This window comes from Triturus cristatus, chromosome 1_2 (assembly GCF_964204655.1).
Source record: "Triturus cristatus chromosome 1_2, aTriCri1.1, whole genome shotgun sequence".
NCBI lineage: Eukaryota > Metazoa > Chordata > Amphibia > Caudata > Salamandridae > Triturus > Triturus cristatus.
Window position 1 is genome coordinate 432750604 of NC_140580.1, and position 25660 is coordinate 432776263.

Sequence of the window (25660 nt, forward strand, 5' to 3'; positions counted from 1 at the left end):
GCAAATTGAATTCCCCAGCCATGATGCCTAATGTGTTTCTTGCTAGGTATTTTAGAATGTGGTCAGTAAGTCTAGCAACAAATAAAGCCAATTGTTTCCCAGTACTTTCCAATGAATGACAAAAAGTAGAGGTTCAACAAACAAAAGTTAGTTCCCATATGCATTGTCTACGCTGCAAATGACTGAAAGGTGCCACAAAATTTAGCTCTGGCACAAACATGGGTTAATGCTTTAGCTGGAGATAATGTTTACAGCTGTTGATTGTAATAAATATATGGCAGTGAGCAGACTGACAGAGTGTGATAATGCTCTTCTATTTGTAGGGCTGCATCATAATCACGAGTAGTTTCCACCTGTATTTATTATTTTGTCGTGTTAACACTTGGTTACTAGAATGTGAAATGTAATAACGTATAAAAGTGAAGTGATAGAAGATATTTCGTGTAATGTGAAGAAGTTAGCACTGTACTTGCATTCTAAATGATGAAAATTCTAATGTTTGTTTATAAATAATTAATGAGAATCTATTAACCGTTATGAAATGCATTGATTTAAAGTGCACCATATTAGTGTCTGTGTATATGCATGTTTGCTGAAGTTCCATGGTGATTCTTATGTTAGCTGATTTTCAGTAGGCCTCATGTATATTTCCCTGGCTCTCATAGAATGGGGTGTTCGTAATGTTCATGTGTATGTGGAATCTTTTTCTTTCTCACTTTTCTGTTGCAGGTGGAGAAACTCATCTTTGTTAGTTAGAGTAGCGCTTTTGTTTTAGGAGTTAGGCTTAGGGAGGAGAGGATTAATTTGAACAAGTAGTGCTGATAATGTGAGATGGTGTTCTTTCTCACTGGAGAAGGCCTGGGAATCAAGGTCATCGAGCCAGAGGCTGGGAGTATCGAAACTAAATGGAAAATCACCTACGGGGAGGTGTCCAGCTGGATGAGGCGATTGTATGATGTGAAATGGGTGTGTCCTAGGATTTTGGTGTTGAAATGAGGGCCAGTGCCCCAGGGGTTGTATCAGGAGAGGAGAGGAGATCGATAGAGAGAGAAGGAGCATCTTAGAATAAGCTCTGTAGCTTTATACTACTTGACCCATTCAGCGTGAGTGCACTTCTTAGGAAGTCTTCACACGCTGCCACATTTTCCTGAACTTGGCTGGGAAACGTTAGGTAGGGATGACATGTTAGTGGTAGAGTAGGGATAGACTAATGCTCGTTACTTACGAACTTCCAATAAATACTAATATTGACGTTGAGGCACTTATTGCCTGCATTCTGATTTTGGAATTCATCATTCTTTTCATGCTTCAGAGATTGAACTTTGCCCGTAGGTCTGGCTTTGTATTAGTTTCGATGTATTTCAACAACCTCATCTTGAGGTGTCTGTACGTCCAGTAATTTTTGGCCCTGTAATAAATTGACTAACTTAGCACCTGGAGTCTGTGATACTTCGGAGTCATGAATAATTGGGGCTGTGAAAACTGATGGGACAAGTTATTTCTCCCCTGTACACTTCTGAGCAGGTACAAATGGTCCATTGACCAAGGGTTCCAGAGTATATCCAGAATAGGGAACCCGGCCCCATCAGTTGGTAGCAGAGAATGGTTACCTCTTGGGGTGAGGGGAGGATCTAGAAACGTTAAGGGAAAGTTTAGCCCATAGAGCCCCAAGGGGTACAAAGGATGAGAGCCCACAAGATCGAGAGTGGAGAATGGCGGAATTGTTGCAGGGATTCTGCACATACACAGGAAACCAGGACCTCAGTGTGCAGTGGTGTACCAAAATACCCACCTCGGTGCCCAGAACCCCAATGCTACTAGCTATAGTGTCTCATTCATTCTCCGTACCACATCAAAGCTACCAATGATTAGACATCCTAGAACATGTTACTCCGACCCTCTCAGGATACATGGGAACAAGAACACTCTTTCGTTCAAACTCTCATACTTATCCACAACATGAGTAAATAGAGCCAAAGTATAGTTTAAAATGTTTATTTTAACTAACGTGCTCTATAATGCAGTACACGAGCCAATACTAGCAATCAACAATCGAAATTTGTTTTCATATTTCATGGCATCCGTAAATCTCGTGTGTTACATCCCATGTGTAATTAAAGCACATAACAGTTCACCTGTGAAGGCGGAGAGTACTCCTCGTACGTGTCCGGATGGAGTACTCTGGGATGTAACACACAAGAGATTTACGGATGCCATGAAATATGTAAACAAATGTTGATTGTTGATTTGGAAAGCCCTGATGAAGTCAGTGATGTGATGACATCGTGATCTGACGAAACACGTGTTGGCTTTATCGACTATATCTGATGTTGAGGATTGGTCAAGCAGAAGAAATGATGAAGAAATAAACCTGATTGGGATTAAGAACATTTGGACAATTTGTATTTTTTTGAGGCTCAAGGAAGCTGTTTTTAATTATACTTAGTGGCGAGTGTTGTATTGAGCCAAGTGCGAGATATAAAAGAGCAGTTGCCATTATTGAATAGACGTACCTGAGGAAGGCTCTTATCATGGGACCTTCTAGTTTCCTCGTTTCTGATAATAAAAAGCATTCCTATAAGAAATAAAAGGTTCAATCGTTATAAAGAAAAACATAAGAATTTAAGACAGAAAATAATATTCTCTTAAGCCATAAGAATTAGAAGAGCTACACTACTCACAAACAGAATAGGAAAAGACAAGAATTTAGAAGAGAAGCATTGGTCACTTCCCTGTTGGGTAGGTATAGAGAAATATTAAGAACAGTAATTACTTTATTTCTAGTAAGTAAAAGGTATGTGAAAGATAATGGGATACCATTGTATTGCAGTTCCTAGAGAATAACTAGAAAAGAAAAGGGAGATACACATAATTTAAAAAAAAAGAAGAACAGAAGAAAAATCAAAAGAGGAACCAGACGAAGGAGTGGCTGTTCCTTCTCTGTCCCCTACCCATTACCCCCTCAGGGTTCTTCAGTTGCATGAGACAAAATTGTGCGACTGGGAAGTTGGAGAGGGGCATTGGGAATTACGTTGCTTTGCTCCTGTGCAAGTTGGTAAAGGCTCCGACAGTGCATAAGGGTGTACCACAGCGATTTGAGTGGCCAGTGCAGGTCTTGGGTCACAGTGTGTGAATGGTCTTGAGAGATTGGATCATATTTATGTGACTGTCTGGTTGTTTCATGGACAAACAGTCTGATTTATGTAACTGTCGGTCGTTCTGTGGACAGACAGTTACTTGAGGAGAGGCAGACAATTACTCGAGACTGTCCAGTTTTTAATGGACATTCAGTCAGATATATGTAACAGTCCGGTCGTTTCGGTAGCAGGCAGTCAGATGTATGTAACTGTCCAGTCGTTTCACAGACAGTTACTTGAGTCTACGAGTGAAGAGTGTGAATGCCTAAGGTGAGATAGTGAAGGAGGGTGAACCGCTGTGAGGAAGAAGAGTGACGTCAGAGTGTGCCGTGCTGCGATGGTTCGGTTGGGGTAAAGCTGCACTAGCATTGGTGGATTGTCATCAGGAAGTTGAAACGAAAACATCTTGTGGGTAAAAGAGTGTGATTCATTCATGCATTGTTTTAGAGTGTTACGAGATCTAGGGGAGATAGAGGAGTAGTTATCTGAGTGGGTGAGGAAGCACAACCAGAGGATACCCCAGCACATTACATGGCCACAAATGTAGGACACCATACTGTAGTTTGGCTTTAAAATTGGCATAAGATTACCAAAAAGGAGGCAGATTTGGCTTTTCCACGTTATTGCTCATTTAGATTAGAAGTGCGGTATCAGTTGAGGGGAGTGATGGCTTCATTGCTACCTTCACCTAGACCAACACAGTTTGAAGCCTTAGATGCTTGGATGAGAGCTGCACAGGTGAAGAGTAGGGAGAGAAGTCAGGGAAGGATGAAAAGGGCGATGAAAGCATTTCAGGATGCGCAATGGGAGTCACAGTTGAAGAAGTGGAGAGTAGACACCATCGAAGGGGAGAGTCTATTTCCATTATTAGTAAAAACAGGAGTTGCTCTGAAGAGGAAGGAAGAGGATGATAGTGACACTGATGACAGCTTGTTAGATAGGTTGCTAGCAGAGCGTCCTCCTCCATAAAATCCAGATTCAGACAAGGGAAGGCGAGCACTCATCGAGAAAACGGGAGAACCACAGATGAGCCCTAGTGCAAGAGTAGTGGGAGAGATTTCAAGAAGAATGGAAGGAACAGGGATACCAGCATTGAGAGGTACAGAAATGAATGGAGTTAACACTGATACGTGGTTACCGGAAGTCCTCACGGTGCCGGTCACCATTGGACCTACAGTGTCAGTATATGTTCCAAATCAGGGGGAAACAGTAGTCAGTCACAGTCAGGAGTAGGAGAAAGGATCAAATCCAGAGGAAATGGTGCTGCAAATCGAAGTGGTCCATATATTTGGTGTCTATAGAAGCTAGTACTGCGTTGCCAGCCACTGCAGATTCTTCTAGAGGGTGTGTCGGGTCTAGCACAGTAAGATCAGTGTCATTGGTGGATTCACGTTCAGATTTGAGGATGTGGGAAGCTCCAGTTAGAGGACCCACCGGGAGGATAGCAGAAGGAGGAGTCGATCAGGGAGCTTCTAGGAGTCAGTATGTCCCACAGAACCTACCAGAAGGAAATCCCCACAGGAATTAGAGCAGTGAAAGCGAAGAATTGAGTAGTGCATCAAGTCAGGGAACAATCAAGGCTGCAGTAAAGGCTAAGGTGCTAGACGTAGAAAGGTTGAAAGCATAAGTGGATGGGATAATAAGTGGAAACTTGCCATTGGAAAGGATAGATAAGCAAGATGAGTTGTTGTTTGTGGCAAAAGATGTCACTCGTAAGGCAAGGAGGGCACATGAGAAACTGAAAGAAGTGGCACAAAAGTATAATGTGGATTTGTCCAAGACCAAAATGTTACAGGGAGGTCATAGGTTAAATTACAGTGATTAAGAATTGGAAGAGAAAAGAGTCATAGGATTGAAGACCCATATCCGAGAATTGATTGTAGGAATATGCGCATGGAGCATGCTTGATAAGTGGGAGTAAAGGTTGTCCAAGAAAAAGAATGTCAAGAAAGGGATAGGAGATTTGCCGACTCGAGGAGGGAGGACAGCAGGAGTAGAGGCTTACCCATTGCGAGAGGTACCAAGCGGAGAGTATGTGCATGTGCCTTGGAGCAGCATTTACAAACGATTGTGCTCGGCTGAGGAAAAAGCCTGTCGAATGGTATAAGCAAGTTGATTGCTTTGTCAAGATTTAAAAAATACTGTGGATTGATTTGAATACTCTGTTTGACATTGTGGTACCGAGCGATTTGTGGTCTTCTTGTAAAATTTCAGTTGAATTGCCATCGGCCCAACCTGACAGAGACCCCATAACGCATGGTCCTTCACCTGTGGTTATAAGAAGTTCGAGCAGGTAATCACATGGTTACAGTCCAAGATCTCACCACAAGATATCGATTGGGTTAAAATAAATCAGACTACCCAAGAGCCCAAGACAACAGTACCGGCTTATTATGAAAGGCTCTTGCAAGTCTTTAAGCCGTATAGTGGATTGGATTCTTTAGAATCGAAGAACATGGGACAGTTCGCTTCCAAGTTTGTTTTAGGATTGAGGCCAGAAATTAGCTTTATGATCCAGCAGCATCTGATCTGTTGACAAAGCAAATCTATGGACAAGATTCTATGGTACGCCAGATATTTTAGTGACGAGGCGGATTCGAAGCATAGGAAATAAAAGGATAAACTAATGTTGGCTCAGATGAGGAATGCAGATAGGGTAGACCAGGTGCAGTCGAGTGGAGGAACATTGGGTCGGAAACAGGGAACCAATCATGGGGTAGCCCAGAACACGTTGATTCACTTGGTTCAGGTAAGGGGGAAACCTATAGATCCCAAGATGGGAATTGAGGTTGGTACACTAAAGAGAACCACTGCATGTAATTTTTGTCACAAAATCGGGCATTGGAAGCTCAAGTGTCGATTCAATTCAGCAAATCATATTCAAGATGAGGAAATAGTGCAAGTGTCTGAGGTCGTAAATACTGTGACGAGGCCCAGGTCTGTACACGGAGGGGGTTTGAGTTCACAAGTGCAAGATTCCCAACCTCTGAGAATTCCACAGGGAAATTGAGTATACCAACAGATGCCCTTTATCAAAGCTCTAGATGAGTTGGATCCAGACCTGTTGCAATGACGGTGCCTGAGGGGTGAGGAAGGCTGTACTCTTGGAGCATTCTTAGAGGGAGACCAGAGAGGACCGTATGTGGAGGCAAATGTGGACGGTCATCCCATCACATTCTTGATTGATACTGGTGCTACCCATTCTACTGTGAGATCCGCAGTAGTCCCAAATGTACCCCTCTCGGGACAATCGATCCAAGTTATAGGAGTTACAAATAAGAAAATGACCAATCCGTTAACAGATGAGATACCTGTGAGAATAGGAACCTTTCAGGATCGTCACCAATTTGTGGTGTGCGATTCAAGTCCAGTCTGTTTGTTGGGTCTTGACCTTTTGTGTAAAGTAAATTGTACCATCTACTGCACGCCCTGGGGAGTAGAGCTGCAGACTAACGATGATGACATTGCATACAAATTGGCGAATCAGAATCTCTGCATAGAAGAGTTTCCTGTGTTGACAACTGAGGATGCATACAACTTGAGGGACTCAGTCTCTCCAGTGGTGTAGGATTTCACAGGAGAAGAGATAGGATTGATTTGATGTGTTGAGCCAGTTAAGATACAGATTAAGCTGAATGTTTAGTTTCCAAGAACAGCCCAGTACAACCTGATGCTGGAAACAGTGGCAGAAATTATAACTGTGATTGAGTCTATGATCAAGCAAGGCATTCTGAAGGAGATTATGGGGAGCCCATGTAATTCCCTATAATGGGGCTGCTGAAGCCAAGTGGGAAGTACCATATTGTGCAGGATCTGCGAAAGAGCAACACGGTCTAGGTTCCATGTTGGTCTGTGGTACCGAATCTATCTGTGATCTTGTTCCAAATTCCTTGTGAAGCTGAATAGTTTACAGTGATTGATCTATGTCAGGCGTTCTTCTCTATACCCTTACACGAGGAAAGCCAATTCTCATTCTCTTTCTGCCTGGGAAATTGTGTGTTAACGTGGTGATGTATCCCACAAGGGTATACTGAGAGTCCATCAATTTTTTATCAGATTTTGAAGAAGAATCTTGAGAGTCTAGTACTGCCGCAGAGTTCAGTTCTCATTCAGTGTATTGGCGACCTCCTGGATGCGTCGGAAACAGAGGAATCTTGTAGGATTGATACTGTTGCATTGTTAAATCATCTGGCAGAGAATGGACATAAATTGTCCCCAAGCAAACTCCAGTACTGTTTGCCTGAAGTCCAGTATTTGGGTCATCACATTGAGAATGGTAATAGGAAGGTATCACCGGACTGCATTGAGGCGATCATGAAAATGAATGTGCCTACTACGCAGAAGGAAGTCAGGATGTTTTTGGGAATGGTTGGGCACTGTCGTCAGTGCATTCCCAATTTCTCATTGAAGGCAAAAACCTCTGCAGAGATTGACACACAAAGATGTGAGTGATCCGGTACCATGGGATAACAAATGTATGGTTGCCATTCTGGAGCTGAGAGAAAGCCTGTGTCATGCTCCGGCTCTAGGAATGCCTGATTACAATAAAGCTTTCTCGTTATTTTGTTTTAAGCAAGTGGGTTGTGGACTGTCAGTACTTACACAGACACATGAAGGTGTCCGTAGACCAGTTGCCTACTTTTCAGCTACATTAGATCCTGTAGCTTCAGAGTTGATCAGATGTCTCAAATCTGTTGCTGCAACAGGTGTCAGCATTGAAAGGTGTGAAAGCATTGCGATGGATCATCCTCTTACTGTATACATTCCACACTCAATTGAGCTCCTGATGACGAGAACCAAAACACAACATTTGACGAATAACAGACTCACACGCTATAAGCAAGTCATTCTTGCAACAGAGAATGTGACTGAAAATATGTTCTATATTGAATCCTGCTACTTTGATGCCTATTCCAAATATTGAAGATTAAGATTGTGAGGACCATGACTGTCTTGATGTGACTGTACTTTGCACCAAACTGAGACCCAACATTGTTGATCAACCTCTGCAGGAATCAGATTAAATCCTTTTTGTAGATGGTTCATGCTTAAGGGACAAAGTGGGTTATTTGAGAGCAGCATTTGCTGTCTGTACTATTTCTGGAGTTGTGGAAGCTGCTTGTTTACTAGGAGTACACTCCGTACAGGTAGCTGAAATTATTGCCTTGACACGTGCAGGCCTGGTTTCCGATCAGATCTGAGTCACCATCTACACTGATAGCCAGTATGGGTTTGGTGTGGTTCATGACTTTGCACAGCTATGGTCACGGAGGGGGTTCTTAACGTCATCAGGATCTCCCATCAGATATGGGGAATATGTGATACAATTGTTGGAAGTCTTGCAATGACCAAACAAAATAGCTGTGGTTAAATGTATTGCACATGGGAAAGAGGTCAAATTTGTAACACTTGGCAACAGGTAAGCAGACGAATTTGCAAGTTTCTGCGCTGAACAGGGGTGTATTTTCAATGAGTTATATACTGGAGAGAGCACAGAAAGAACCAAGTTCCGCATGATGTTAGCCATAGTGGACACTTGGAATGCGGTCAAGCGTCTGCAGGGAGAAGTGTGAGATCAGGTTGTGAGAAGAGAGGTGATGGCATTTGGGTTTCAACTGATGGTCGAGCAGTGTTGCTAGATTGTTTACTGAGCGCTATGGTGAGGAAGATTCATGGAGCAGTTCATATTGGGAGAGATGCCATAGTGCGAGTGTTCAGACAGACATGGTTTAATCCAAGGTTCTGTGCGTTTGCTGAAGCAGTGTGTCACAGATGTGTTACGTGTCAACAGATGAATGCTGGAAAGAAAACTGTGAATGCACTGAGTCACATTGGAAGGTCTAGGGGTCCCTTCAATAGGATCCAACTCGATTTTATCGAGATGCCCAGGTGCAATGGATTGAGTAACATTCTGACAGTGGTGTGTGTCTTCCCACGGTTGGTGGAAACATATCCAACAAGGAGATGTGATAGTCTCACAGTAGCACAGCTGTAACTTAGAGAGTTGATACTGCATTTCGGATTTCCAACTTCACTTGAGTCGATTAAAATAACGCACTTACACAGTGAGATTATGAAGCTGCTATGTGCTGCCTTGCAAGTTGATCAGAGATTGCAATGCAGCTGCACACCAGAGGCATCAGGTCTTGTGGAGTACATCAATGGGACTCTCAAAATGCGGATGGCAAAGGTCTCCTTGTACACCTCTCTGAAATGGCCTGATGCATTACCTTTGGTGTTGATGAGTGTGCACAGCATGCCCAATAGCAGAATAGGGCTTTCACCCCACAAAATCCTAATGGGCAGGGTGATGCGCTTGCCAGCAGTGCCGTCTAAGGCGCTGATAAGCATCACTGATTTGGTCCTTGATTATTGCAAAGGATTGGCTGACGTGGTCCATTCTGTGTCTCACCAGGTTGGAGCTGCGACTGCACTGACTTCGAAGGACCTCTGTCACGACCTGTGTCCAGGTGACTGGATACTTGTGTGAAAACATGTTAGGAAGAACGGTCTTGATGCTCGCTGGAGAGGTCCATACTAAGTGATTTTGGTGACAAATATGGCTGTGAAGTATGGAGGCTTGCCAAACTGAATCCACACCTCCCACACACGCAGAGTTTCAGAACCTTCAGAAGAAATAGCTCCTCTCCCAGAAGGAAATCCAGCCATGGTTCCGAGGCCACTGAAGAGGACAAGTCACATTGTGGGGGCTACTGAGGCTGGTTACCCACCAGAGCAAGCTTAGGGGGGTCACGCTACACAAAGCCCAGGTACTGACTCTGAAGGAAACAGTAATGTTGCGAGTGGTACAGAGTCAAACTCAGCTGTAAAAACTGGTGTGGAAGGTGATGGGGTGCAGAGAAGGAGAGCAGAATTTGCAAGAGAATAGTGGCTTGTGAGACAGAAGAGGCAAAATTTGAGACTAGCATCTGAAAGAGATCTCGCCCCTCTGTTTGAAACGTCTGAGTCAGAGCTAAGTGACACAGAGCAAGCACAAGAGGGCTTGAGGAGATCAAGAAGAGTAAGGGTACCAGTGGCGGCTGGTGACATTTGAAAGTGGTGGATGTAAAACAATTGTCCTTCACTGCGGCGAGGGAGCATAGCGAGCGAGCCTGAACCACCTACGGGGGTTCGAGGGGGGTTGCCCCCCCGAGAAATTTTTGACGCACCCACGCCCCTATGAAGGAGCCGCCACTGGGAGAGGATGTGGTTTACGTCCAGAGCTGCCGACTTTAGAACTAGGGAACTAGGCTAAAGTCTTGGTGTCAGCTCAACATCCTGTGAGTCTGGACAAATCACTTAATCTCCGCATGCCATGGTATAAAACAACATGAATGTGCTTGCGCAATGCAGCTGTTGCTCATGTAAATTGCTTTAATACCTTCGGGTCGAGATTGGGCTATAGAAACTGCAACAACAACAAAACCTCTGCCCTGGATGCTAACTATGTAGGCACCAAAAGTCACTGTGGCAGAACTATATACCCACAAGATGCTTTTTCAACTCACCAAACCTCTGAAATGTTAAATAATTAGCCCTGATGCATAGTTATCTACTTTGCAGTTGCATGCAGTCCACGCAAGGCTTGTGAGTGTGTCAACAGTTTTGAGAGAATAATGACAGTGAGCAGAATACAGTTAAGAGGGACAGGGTTATATAGGCTTACATACGTTTATATTGAATACAAAGATTTGTGGTTCTGAAAAATATAAAAACACGTAGACACAGCAACATCTCTTCATGCTGTAGTATGATGCAATTTAAATATACAGGGTTGGAGCCGGTACCCTCAGAATCTGGTTCTATTACATATATAATTTCAGAATGATTCTTCCGGGAATAGTTGTACCAAGTCTCATTCAGTCATCCTATAACAGGGGTCCCCCACCTTTTCTGTGATGGGAGCTATTGCGACAGGGATGAGAAGGAACATCCCAGACAACCTAAAACAACGAGGCTGTTTATACTTTGAGTCAAGTCCAGAATACAGAGAGCCGAAGATCAACAACTTCAAGAGGGTGGGCTACTCAAAGAATATTCTATGAGCCCAAAGCAGGGCAGATCCAAATAGCAATAGTATGAAACTATTCGAAGGAGGAGAAAGAGTGCTGGTAATTACACTAATATTATAGAGTAAGGGCTCTTTATGGGATTTAATGCGACGCCAGGGACATAGCTTTTATTGCTAACATAGCACTCTCAGGTACCGCCCACCTTTCTTTAAGTCAATTACTGTATCCAGCACAAATTTTTAAAGTGTTGAGAAAGTGATTGCTGCTCAAAAATTCATGCAATTTCCTGGATAATAACCAGAATACAAAATAATACACAATATGCTTTTTATGTAAAAATATTTCAAAAGGTGATTGGGTACAGGTTATAGCTGACAAGGATGGACCGGCTTGCATACAGAATGGCTGATGTTTATTTATTGTGTGTGTTCAAGGGGCAACGGTACTTAATGAAAATTCATCTTTACCAGATGCGGCCATATCTCGGCCTCTCTGTTCTTCCTCTGAGTTCACAACTTTCTAGTTAATGTAGATTTCCTCTCATTTCTTATCCAGCCTCGCCAGAGAGCACGGACTTGAAAAGTGGGTCAGAGGAGGGCGAGTATGGTATTTACATAAACAGGACCAAGTGCCTAGGAACGCTTCCAATCATCCGGGTGGTGAAATAAATAAAAAAAAGTGCACAATCTCATGTCTATCGTGTTTCTGAGAAAGTCCACTCTGATTCAGATTTCTTAAAAATCCCAGCCTAATCATGTTGCTGGAGCCTTCAATGCAAATAATGACAATTGGCTAATTTTCCTTCTTTATCTGCTGCCTGACTGACTCGCGCATTCCGTCTTGCAGTCTGAGAGAGCGAGTTGGTGCACATCTGGAAAATAACTACAGGTGTCCTGTGATGAAAGTTTACTCACGGGGGAGGCAGGGGGGCTGTACTTATCAGACACTACTTCATGGTGCATGCTGGAAACAATGGCACAGATAAAATCATTTTGATTCATCAGCGGAAAGTAAATTGCTATAATTGATTTGAATCATGGTATACTGCGATGTAAAGCAAATGTAAAGAGATGACGTGGTCGCAGAGAGGAACTGTTGGAAAACGTGCTGTCGCCAGTGCTTTATGTAAAGATTGATTTTAAGTCTGTTGTGAATAAAAATACATTATTAGCGTAATACTGGTTGTTTTACCACGCAATCAAGTCACCATGGAAGCTGGGATTGCTGTTGTCTGGCGTATAAACACAAAAACTTTCATATTAAACTAAAGAATTTGAAACTTAAACACATTTTGGGATTCTGGGCATATCACTTAATCTCCCCATCAGTAGTGGCCAGCATGACTGGCGGGTGGGTGCGGTGGAAATGGGGTCGTCGCGGGGGGGATGGGGGGAGGCCGGAGGGGTTTAATTAAAGAAAATATCAAATAAAACTTACCGTCCCACGCCACCTCAGCTTCTGGATGGGTCCCGACTCCCGCTCCCGCCGTCCTGCAGCTCTCGTCATCAAGGAAAGGCAGCCTCCCTCCCTCCCTCCCCTCCGCCAATCACAATGCTGCAATGGCAGCGTTGTGATTGGTGAGGCGCAGCGGAGAGCACCCCAGCCGGGCCATATTCTCTATGTAGGCTGCTGCATGCAGCAGCCTACATAGAGAAATAGGGAGAGTGGGCGATCCTGCTCGAGGGCAGGGGGAGTGTGTTGGTACTTATGGGCTGCCGACCAAACAGTCAGTACCCACAACAGTGGGCAAGCCACTCCCCCCTGCCCTCGAGCAGGTCCGCCGGCCCACAACCAGGCACTTCTGCTTTCTCGCAGTGCGAGAAGCAGAGACATAAAATGGTAGTTTTTACCATTTATATTTCTACCTTCTCGCACTGCGAGAAAGCAATGGGGTGATGCCCCCATACCCCAATGGGGGAGCCGCGACTGAAGGGTACCCTGTCAGAGGTACCCTGCCCAGAGTGGACTTATCCAATCACAGATGCCGGGAACAGTGGGGACCAGGAAACTGAGGTCTTCGCAAGTGACCAGCAGAGTTGCAGAACTGATCATTGAAATTGAACTTTTAATAGAGGCAAATGGAGTATTGACAGTGACTGTACCAAATCCTCCGATATTGAGTGGTGTGAGGGTTTTGATTCTGCAAGATCTGTTTTTTCCAACCTTTGGATATCAGCCACCGGCTCGTGAGATCTCAGCAGTTTGTCTTAAGATTCTACAGCGCGTCATTGATTAAATTGGCTCCGAACTTGTGAGAGACTGTTAATTGAACTGTGAACTGTAAATAAAACCTTTGCTTTAAAGAAGATAACCTAGGCTCGAGTGGAAGGAGAATAAAATTAGAGATTTTCCATAGAAGAAGAAAGAGGTCTAAGGAAGTCTTTTGAACTGTTTGAATAATTGTACAATGAACTGTGAAATTGGTTTCCAGGACTCCAAGGAACTGTGTGTGGGAGCAGCAATAAAGTGGCAGAGAAAGAGACTTTGCGTTGATTTTCTTGCCGTGCTGAACCGAACTCAGATAAAAATGCAGTCTGGAAATTCGAAGGGTAGAGCAAAGTGTATAATAGGTATTCTTATAGTGGGAGTGATAGTAGTGATCGCGGTAGGTATTATTGTATCACTGAAAACTTCACATCAAGCAGAAGTTGATTGGGTGGGAACACAAGGAACATCTACACCTAACACTTCTAGCACAAAAGAGGGTACATTAGGAGCGGATAAAGCTATGCTAGGTCAAACAATTCGCATGTTGCATGTATATTTGTCTAAAGGTGATTATGCGTTGAATGTCTATGCAAAGTTGTTTTATGAGTATGTAAATATAAAGGATGGGAGAGATTGTCATGTGTGTATGCAGTTGCCTGCATCTGTGGAGGAGGGAATACGTTATCGCCACCAGCATCTGACGTATGGTATTACATGTAGTTTATTGCTTAGTATGTTTTACTGTAAGGGTCACTATGAATATTACTTCTCCAACTATGACATGGTACTTTCAGAGGTTCCAGCTTATAAGCACCTGAACAAGTATGATTATTACAAGCAGAAAGAGAAGATAGGGAAGTATTTCATACCTACTGTTACACTAGATACAGCTTATGCTCATCACCATAATTTGACATGTATGCTGACAGATGTAGAGAAGAAGTGCATAGATCAAGTAGAAGATATATATAGGCAATTAACAGTTAAGCTTAATAGTAGAGAAGGGAAATTTTAGTGGACAAAGAGGAGTTAGCACACAAAGCGAAAGGGAGCTATGGTCCAATAGCTTTAGATTTTGATCAACGAGGAAAACTTTGCATTAGACAGGTACAGACCAATTAGGATAAGATCTGTGTTGGATAGAGTTTGTGGGATCACATTTTTACAATTGAATCCACTGGTAAGATGTTTTTTCAAGAAGCGGTGCAAGTTGTCAGGTTTCTGGTATCTCACAAAGAACTCCTCAGAATCCGGGCCATGCAAAAACATGTCCACCTCTTGACATGCCCAACTCAGATAATAAATCACAGAGTATTAGGACGATCAAGTGAGGGAAGGGGGAAGGAGCAGGAGGGAGTAGGAGACCCGTAGAAGAGAAAGAATACCATGAGAAACAAATAGCAATAATTCTACACTCATATAGTCTCGCTACCGCTGATCCGTACCTGAATCATATTGTTGTATAACCGCACCACAACCTGTCCGCGACAGGTACTCACAATCCTCTGGGCATACTCCTATGACAGAGAAGGACAAGATTACCAATGCTCTTTTACTCCTAAACCAACGATGTCTCAGAATAAGGAAACCACATTCAAACATACCTCTGTACCAAATAAAGAGATACCAAAAAACAGGAGCCAATCCAAAAAATGAAAGAGAAAAAATATAATATAGAGCAGGCACACCATATGCTCTCCACTTAGTCCATAGACCTTGATAACAATCAGTTAGAATGTTCCATAGAATTCAAAATGTTACTTAATCCAGGACAAACAAAATAAAGGATTTTCGATTATACTCCATGCCAGTCAGTTAGAGAATATCCTTATCTCTGGGAAATCACTGATTAGTAAGATAGAGGGAAAGTAGGCAACATCCTCCGAACAGTACTAAATCTGACTTCCTACCTGGAAGTAGTTCTGTTCCTCCAGTTCGAAGGAAATATGGTGCTGCTTAATCCTGATGTCACTGGAGTGGTAATACGTCTTACCACCGCTGAGCAACACAAACAAACTCCAGAGGTGACAGCCTTATACAGGGCCCCTCTGGTCTTTGATCTTTTGGAAGCGAAAACTGGAGTATTCCTCTCAAAAACACCATGAAGCAGTTGCCGACAGAAACACAGCACCTCCGCAGCTCAGGAATATTCCCAGATGGCCACGTAGCAAAGTGCAGAATGACAGGCTGTCAACCGCCCGACTTCGGTCTCGTTCTCCTTCCTTGGAGAACAGGGGGATAGTGCAACAGACACGCTGCACTCGGGTTTAAGCCAGAACCCTGGGAAATCTGCTGATGGTGGACAAGGAATCACTCGCCCTACATACTTCCTCCAGGAAGCAAGAACTATGCACACAGGCAGGCGTGTGCGGCCGACTCAAATACGAGACTCCTCCCTTCCGCGTATACAGGGTTTCTGGGAGTTGTAGTCCCGCCCTCGTTAACATCACAGAAGGCGCAATCAAGTTTCAGATCCTGACACAAGTTGTACCAAATGTGTATTTTGTGTGTGGGAAGAATGCGTATGTGCGATTGTCACTGAATTGGTATAGCACATGATATATGGGTGTTGTGTTTCCTAAGATATACCACGTTGAAGATTTGGGACCGCTGGAAGGGGGACTACACCAAAGAGAGAAGTGAGGTACAAGTGCAGGAGAGATTGTTGGAGATGTATTTGGAGCAATGTACCAAATTTGGGAGTGGTTCAGAATGATACAAAGATTAGAAGGTTGTCAACTATTGTGGATATGTTGTCAGCAAATACAGCTCAGTATTTGTTGCTTGTGGGTGGAGAGATGTTGTCGATAAGGGTTATAGTGATGTAGAACCGTCTTGCGTTAGGTGTGTTGTTGGCAAAATAGGGCAGAGTCTGTAAAATGTTGAGGGTTCAACAGTCTTGTTCTTATATCCCAGACCATACCTACAGAAGGGGTTTGGGACAAGGTTGGGAAAGGATATAGTAAGATTGGGAGTTGGTGGTTTGTCAACCCTGGTAAGGGAATTCTGTGTTATATTCTGAGGCCCATCATCATAGTAGTGGTTTGTGTGATTCTCCTGACTGGAGTGGTAAGAGCATATACATGCCGTAAGTCAAGACAGGCTGAGACATCCCTTAGAAAGCATGAGAGGAGAATGGAGAGACTGCAGGACAGTCACTATGAGAATCTCAAAAGCTTAGAAAGGTTTCAACAGAGAAGACTGGCTACAACTTCTGTTTCGGTCAGTCCTTTCTACAGGGAATTGTGGTTGGTTGTGATGACACTTGTCATTAAAGGGGAGACTGATAGAGCACAATTATGTGCTTCTATTTGTAGGGGTGCATCATAATCACGAGTAGTTTGCACCTGTATTTATTCTTTTGTCTTGTTAACACTTGGTTACTAGAATGTGAAATGTAATAACGAATAAAAGTTAAGTGATAGAAGATATTTTGTGTAATGTGAAGAAATTAGCACTGTACTTCCGTTCTAAATGATGAAAATTCCAATGTTCGTTTATAAATGATTAATGAGAATCTATTAACCTTTATGTAATGCATTGATTTAAAGTGCACCATAGTAATGTCCGTGTATATGCGTGTTTAATGAAGTTCCATGGTGATTCTAGTGTTAGCCGAATTTCAGTAGGCCTCATGAATATTTCCCTAGCTCTCATAGAATGGGCCGTTCGTAATGTTCATGTGTATGTGGAATCTTTTCCTTTCTCACGTTTCTGTTGCAGTTAGAGAAACTCATCTTTGTTAGTTAGAATAACAATTTTGTTTTAGGAGTTAGGCTTAGGGAGAAGAGGATACATTTGACCACTTAGTGCTGATAATGTGAGACAGTGTTCTTTCTCACTGGGGAGGGCCTGGGAATCAAGGTCATCGAGCCAGAGGCTGGGAGTATTGAAACTAAATGGAAAATCACCTACGAGGAGGGGTCCAGCAGGATGAGGGGATCGGATGATGTGAAATGGGTGTGTCCTAGTATTTTGGTGTTGGAATGAGGGACAGTGTCCCGGGGGTTGAGTCAGGAGAGGAGATCAATAGAGAGAAAAGGAGCATTGTAGAACAAGCTCTGTAGCTTTATGCTAATTGACCCATTCAACTTGAGTGCACTTCTTAGGAAGTCTTCACGCGCTGACAACTTTTCCTGAACTTGCCTGGGAATTGTTAAGTAGGGATGCCACGTTGGTGGTAGAGGAGGGACAGACTAATGTTCTTTACTTACGAACCTCCGATGAAGACTAATATTGACGTTGATGCACCTACTGCCTGCGTTCTGATTTTGGAATGCGTCATTCTTTTCATACTTCAAAGATTGAACTTTGCCAATAGGTTTGGCTTTGTATTAGTTCCGATGTATTTCTACAATTTCATCTTGAGGTACGACCAGTTATTTTTGGCCTTGTAATAAATTGAGTAACCCAGCACCTGGAGTCCGTAATTCTTCCGAGTTATTAATAATTGGGGCTGTGAAAACTGATGGGACAAGTTATTTCTCTCCTTTATACTTCTAAGCAGGTTCAAACGGTCCATTGACCAGGGGTTCCAGAGTATATCTAGAATAGGGAACCCGGCCCCATTCAGAGCATTACTAATTAATTAAATGGAGGAGATGGGCCATATGTAAATCAGTAATGGAGCAGATGGGTCTTCTGTCAATCAACCAATGCTTCGCGCAAGAGGGTAAAAAGCTGAAAAGTGGACACTGGTTTCCCCCCTTGAGGAAAAAATACTAACCCATCCCCAGAGGTGGACTGATGCTTCAGTGTCATTCCCCAGTGCACGGGGCAGAATCCTGCCCCATGATGAGCTGGTAAAAGAATGCCCTTGCCTACACCACGCTGATCCATCTTGGAGTTGTACAGCCAGACCCATAACCACACCTCTCCTTCAGACACCTCCCGCCCAAGTAGCCCTCGGCTCCCTCTAACCCCCAGGGGCTCTGACACTCACAATGCGCCAAAAAATAACCACGACATTAGCGTGGAAAACAGTACTGTTTCCCTGATTGAGCTACACATGCCCGGCAACTCCGACAGGATTGTGACCAAAATATCCAATGTCAGAGGATTCCTCTTGGCCCCCAACTGACCCTTCTCCCTGGCCCAACCCTCAAATCATCCTGCTCCCAAGCTCACCTGCGGGCGGCACATACCCCCAATATAGCTTGCCCAAAAATGTAATGGCCAATAATTTACCCGAAATTGTTACCCTTGACTGATCTTTTCTACCAATCTCAGTATAAATTACACTATGTCCACTACCCTCACCCAGCACCCCTCCCGCTAAGAACTCGGTCCAAGCCTGCGAATACTGCGCTCTTGTAGACACAGCCAGCGACCCTGCTACCAACTGAAGCATCCTGTTTCTCCTACCGGCCATACATGCTGTGGCATTCTGGTCCTGACACTGTCCATGACCAGTCCATGAAATCTTCCCCACTGTGAACAAGATAAGGCATCCCCAATGTTATTGATCACACCTGGCACGTGTTTTGGCCTAAATATCACATCAAGCTGTAGGCACTTCAACACAAAGACTCGCAGCAACTTTAACACTTGTATGTCCCTTGCAGACTGCCTGTTAATGACGTGCACCACTGCCATGTTATCCACCCGGAATAGTTCTTTCTTGTGCTGGAACTGGTCGCCCCAGAGCGCTAATGCCACCACCAGTGGAAATAGTTCCAGGAAGGCAATACTGCGCCTACCCTGTTTCCATGCCCGTGGCCATTCCTCTGCGCAATAGTGTCCCATTAAAAAATACAGACCAATCCCAATGCCTTCTGATGCGTCAGAGAAAATGTAAGCGTCCCCTTCAAACTCTCTCAAAGATGCCAAGGGAATACCATTGAAAGAGTGCAGAAAAAAATGTCCACATCCTCAAGTCCTCTCTCACCCCTGCCGCTAGATGCATATGATGATGCAGCAGCAACAGCACTGAAAGCTCCAGGCCCAACATCCTACAAAAAGTCCTCACTGCCCTCAAAATTCAAGTGACCCAACAACACCTGCATCTTCTTAACTGCCACTTTCATTTTCCCCAGCTTCGAGCCCAGCAGAAGCTGCATGACTCATTTCTTATCCTCAGGCAGCTACAGAATCAATTTCAATCCCCAGGAATTATATCACAATTGTGGGCCCCACCTTTTTCTCGGGTGCCAATGGCACACCCAGGTCCCCCATCAGTTCCTGGAACCTTGTCAGTGAATGCTGACAGGTCGCACTTGTGGGACTCCCAACGAAAAAGAAGTAATCTAGGTAATGAGTCACATTGGCATTGCCCATAGCTTTAGTGAAGAGCCATTATAAGAAGGTACTGAAGCATTCAAACAGGGCCCACAAAATGGAACAGCCCATGGGAAGTGCTTTATCAACGTACCATTTTTCTTCAAACTATATGCCCAACAACTGAGGGGTGTACCGGCAGCAAACGGAAGGCTGACTTAATGTCGCTCTTCGCCATCAGCGCCCCGTCCTACTCAATTCAATTCATAAAGCTTTATTCGGTACATTGCAACAATGACCATAAAAGCATATACAATCAACAACACCAAAAGCATCATACAGAATACAGTGATACGAATGAGCCTTATAAATGATTAAAACATCAAACTTTTCCTTGTTTGAATACATTTAAAAAGGTAGGTCGCAGTAAAAAAGCAGATATCTGCTTCACGCATATTAAAAAGCAATTTCATAGATTCGTGCACGGTACGTACACCATATTTCACAAAAATTGGCTTTAAAAAGTGAGTTTGCAAGTGGTAATACAATTTACATATTAAAAGTAGATGCAAAGTGCTTTGTGCAGAAGTACCATCACAGGGGCAGGGTCCAATCGGGTGTGAATTAAGAGAGGGGAAGGCTACCAGGTTATGTACAATACCAAGTCTTAGTCTGGTCAACACAAACCGGTGGGAAGCTCTAGTAACATTACTAAGATATATTTGAAACCTATCCCCCTCCATGTGTTTATTATAAAATGTGCTAGTAGCTAAAAGACCAGCCCTCACCTTCTGTCTCTCCCCCCAGTAAGTCATAAAAATGTTCTTCATCTCAGCTTTAGACAAAACTGAGGCAGCATAACAATCCTTAATAACATCCAATCCGTATATATCTCTAAAACTAGAGACAACATATTTTAGCCAAGGAATATCGAGAAAGTTATCAAGTGAAAGACAATCAGTAACTACTGCCCTGTTAAAGGAGGTCTCGTCCTTCAGCCAAACAGATCGCCACAACATCAATGGCTTTAGGGAAATTAAATCAGATAAATGATAAATCCCTAACTCTCTATGGATTAATTCATTTGAGGCGGATTTGGGCAGACACAATAACCTTTTGAGGAAAAGATTTTCTTCTAATTGTAAAATGCTATTAGGAGAATATCCCCAAACCCCTGCACCATAGAGGACAGTAGACAAGCTACGAGCTTTATAGATTTGTAGCATGTCCCAAATACGCCTTTCCCCTAATTTTGCAGCAAACTTAAAAACACCATGGGCACTTTTCACCATCTTTATCCGTACATTAGTGGTTTCTTCGGTCCATCTGCTATCCTTAGCGAAAGTAATTCCCAAATAGCAGAATTTATCTACTTGTTAGACCTTGTCCCCATCTAAAAAATAGGATTGGGATCTCCTAGACCCTGCCCCATAAGTCATAATAAAAGTTTTAGTTTTGTTGACGAGTAGTTTTCTATTTCCAATAAAAACAGAAAAACTATCCATCAAAGTTGGAGCCCTAATGGAGTCCTTGCCAATAACACGGCATCGTCAGCGTATAACAATACCGGTACGTCACGGCCATCAATCTTAAGAACATCAGCGCTCACTCCCTTTAAAACAGCATCTACTTCATTAATAAAAAGCGTAAAAAGGAGTGGGGCAAGGACACATTCTTGTCTAATTCCCCGGCGAATCCTAAACTTAGTCGTGCACTCCACTGAGGGACCATATCGAATACAAGTGTGGCGGTTAGAATATAATTGGGCAAGAAAAACGACTATACCTTCTGGTGCGCCCATTTCTAACAATTTGGTCCAGAGAATCGTGTGGTCTACCATATCGAAGGCACTGCTCAAGTCCGCAAAGCAGAGGTGAAGGGAGCCCTTTTTGGCCTGCGTGTACTTCCCTATTAGGAGATTTAAATTTAAACACTGATCCACGGTTCCACGCCCCTTCCTAAAGCCATACTGAGTACTAGCCAGAATCCCTTTATCTTCGGCCCATTGTTCCAACCTTAACAATAAAACCCTACTCATTATCTTGACCGAGAAATCTAATCGGGAGATAGGGCGGTAGTTCTTGACATCCCCTCTGTCACCTTTTTTATAGATTGGTATTATAATTGATTCCTCCCATGTAGGTGGGACCCCAGCGTCTATAGAAGCATTAAATACATTGGCTAACAGTGGTCCCCATAAATCAGGCACAGATTTATAAACATCAATAGGGACCCCATCTGGGCCCTGTGCCTTTCCCCCTTTACTGGCATTAATACTCGAAATGACCTCCGCAGTAGTAACATGCAACGGGATAGAGGGCCATGGACCACTACTATCTTCAGACAATATATTAGAATTAAAGATGGTTGAACAATGGGTAACCCATGTGGCCTTATTAACATTGGAAGTAAGTTCAGGGATCAAATCGTCTTTAAGGAACGGGCTGTTGACAATAGCCCAAAAAAGAGCACAATTATGCGTCTCCGCGGCCTGGGTCAATTTGTCCCAGGCCTCTTTCGGCAACACCTTCTTGCGTCGCTTGACCTCAAACTTATAGTTCTGCCTAAGTTTTTTAACCACAGTCATATCTCTTGGCCTAACGGCCAGGCCCAGCTTGAGCTCTGCCAATTTGGCGGTGCAACCATGGTCAAACCAACCCTTCCTGGGGACTAGTTTCCCTGGGGTAGATTTCGTAAATTTGGATTCAATAACTTTATTAATGGATATAAAATCCTTTACAATGTTAGTGGCCTCACGATCGCACTCAAGGTTAGCAGTAATATTTCCTCGACTGTCCTTGACTATAGATTCGATAGCACCATCAGCTTTTTCTCCTTTCCATCTAATTCTTACGCCATTGGATCTATGTGCTTCAATATTAGCCACAGAACGTTCAGAAGAGGGAACTCTATACTTCCACAAAAAGATAACAGTAGTAATACAGTTATGGTCACTTATCATATAATCAGTGACCTTCAGTGGCTTACACAGTGAGGTTATATAGGACGATACACAAATATGATCAATCACAGTGTTTGCATTCCTCCCCGTAAATGTAGGAATAGAGTCACCCAGTTCCTTCTTGGCATTCTCTAAAATTGCCAAATCAAGGGATGCCATTAACTTATTCAAGGATTCCCCGTATGGATTATGTGGGAAGTGCAAATCATCTTCCTCAAGGTGATTCCTAACCCCACAAACCCCAGTATTAGAAAGAAAACAAGTGGAAATGTTAAAATCACCTACCCAGATATAGTTAAAAACATTGTTGACCCCAGAAGTTAGGTTTTCTAGGGCAATCTCTAGCTCAGTCACTACACTGCACCTCGTGCTATCAAAGATGTTATTGTAGAAATTAATTAAAATAACATTGGAACCCAAATTATCTGATAACCATAAAATCTGTGAATGGACGCCAACGGTCAAGTATCTTTTCACTTCGATTGAGGTTTTAACAGAAACCAAAATCAAGAGACCTCCCTTCGATCTACCAGATGGAGATGCCGAAGCTGGCAGATTAAATGAAGCATGGCCGGGGTAGCTGACACTTTCCCTACACCAAGTTTCTTGGAAACAGACGATGTCATGGGAGCTAAGAAACTCGGCCCAACCCGGGTGATCACCTTTGGTAGCTAGACCAGCAATATTCCAGCTAACAATAGAACTGGGCAGATGCTCACGGCCATTACAGGACCTTAAATTCAGGGAGCCCAACTCCGCCCTTCCTGATTCATCCTCCACTATACTGGTAAGATCCATATCCCTCTCAGTAATTACTATTGCAGGGCCCTGTTCCTTCTCGATATTACCCTCCTGGTTCACAGAAACTACAATAGGTGGTTCGGGGCATACACACTGGGCTACTCCTCCCGGGCTTATACAGCTGTCGCTCGGGAGGAAAAAGGTGCCCAATAGAGCGCTCCCATACACCTGTTGTCAATCAACAGTCTCCAGTCCACTAAACCTGTTTTGTGTGGGAGTCAGATGGGAAACAGGTGAGCATCCTTGCCAACCTCTAGAGATCATTCCCTTCCCTTTCCGATGTACTAGTGTCCATTCATCGGGTTTAGAAGGATAAAAATAGGACAATGGGTGGGATTGGATAGTAGCTCCTGGGTGTGAGAAGTTGGCCTGGTTTATGATGCTCACTAGTTAAAGTGATCACCTTGTACCATGCCAAGCAACCCTTATGGTGTGGTTGTAAGTCAACCTTTTCGGACTAGCTGCCCTAGTGGTAGCGTAGGCTAAGCAGTCTTTGAGGCTAAACTCGTGAAGCGTGTTAAGCCAGCTGTTTTACCAAATGTAACCCCCCTTTATACCAATGAAAGGACACCACACAGATATATATGTAAAATATATATGTATTTATTCTTCAAAGTAACCCCTAGTCTCTTTATGAGCACAGGAGCACAAATCGTCAAACAAGATTACAGTAGAATACACAGAAGTTGCACTTTATATGGATAGGCCCTGGTGGCCGCTCGAACCATATACTAAAATAGTGGTATAAGTACCACGAACAGAAAAGGGAAAAGGCCTAGGGCCTCTAGAATCGCTGGGCCTACAAGGAGCTAACTTCAGTTAGTGACCAGGAGGTCCACGGGTTGCGTGTGCAGAGCAAATAGTCACACGCGTGCTCCCATAGGTTTCAATGGGTGCGTAAAAAGAAGAAAGTTACTGCAAAAAGGATCTTCCGGATGGACTAGGAACTCAAGATTTGGAACACAGGCACTAGAGATGTAATACTACACTTGGGCACCGGAGTGCCAGCTTTACCTCACCCACAGGAAGCGGGTGCAGGTGGTCGGTCCGGGAGAGATGCGGTGGATCCAAGAGTGGATCGGAGATGTTGAAGACCTGTAAGCAGAGGGGACAGTGTTCACAGTCACTAGCCAGTGACCAGCGTGGCACCAGGTGGGTACCAGGCAATGTCGGGTGCAAACAGGAAGAAAGGTGTAGCTTGTCTCTGCAGCCACGTGGTCCCTGGAGGTCGACGACGTCCAGGAGTCGGTTCACGAGCTGTCCCACGCAGGCTCTCGCTGTCGGCGGTGTCGGCGACTTGATCAAAGCAAACAAGCCTTGGCAAAAGCAATTGTTGTAGGAGATGAAATAAGCTGATGGTTCTGACCAGCAAGGTCAGAGGGACTGCTCCTTTGGAGGGGAGCAAGGGCCAGTCTGGAGCAACCAGACCAGCGGTGTATTTCGTAAAGTTCGTCGCCAAGATGGCTACTAGCCAGCGGGCCAGCAACCGGTTAGGCGCGTCGAGTGGCAAAATGCAGAAGGGCCCCACGCAGATCGTGGAGATGCTGGAGGGCTCACCTTTGGTGCAGATGCTGCTCGAGGGTTGGGCTTCTCAGATCCCAAAGCACAACTTGGAGGGAGCCTCGGTTGTTGCACTTGTCAGCTTGTCGTGGTCGTTTCAAGATGGCTGGCTCCACGTGTCTCGGTGCCTCCACGGGTCTCCTCTTTTCAGGGACTGTGGATCGGGCGGTGAGAGGTCTGGAGGTCCAGGTCTTGTCAGTCTCTGGGCTCGGGCTCCGGCGGGAGGCGGCGGCAATGCAGACATTGATTCGCTGGATGGTGCTTGCGTTAGCAAGGTGGTCACTCCCTGACCACAGGGGAGATTTCCTTCAGTCTTCTGTGCAGCAGAATGTCGAAGTTCCCGTCTTCTTCTTAGTTTCAAGTTGATTCCAGGATGTCTGAAGTCTTAGGACACAGCTCCTACCTTTAAGCGGATTCTAGGGGCCGGACTACCTGCTAGGTCCCTCCCTATGGGTGGGACCAGGAAGGGGGGTGGTTACACCCCCAATCCTTTGTCCAGCTTGCCCCAGGCCCGGGACTGGTGTGCCCCAGGACCGGTTCGAACTGGCATATGCACCGAGGCTCCTTGTGAGCCACAGGCATGTCTGGTTTCTTTCAAGCCCTACCTGACCAATACACAAAATCCTGTCTGGGGTGGTGCATGCACCTCCCCTGGCAGGAAACGCTTTGTCCACACCTCCCAAGCTGGAAGGACTCCCAGCAGCAGGAGGGCAGACTTGTGTCTGTGGTGGCAGCATCCATTTTGTGGAGCTGAGGCTATGTCT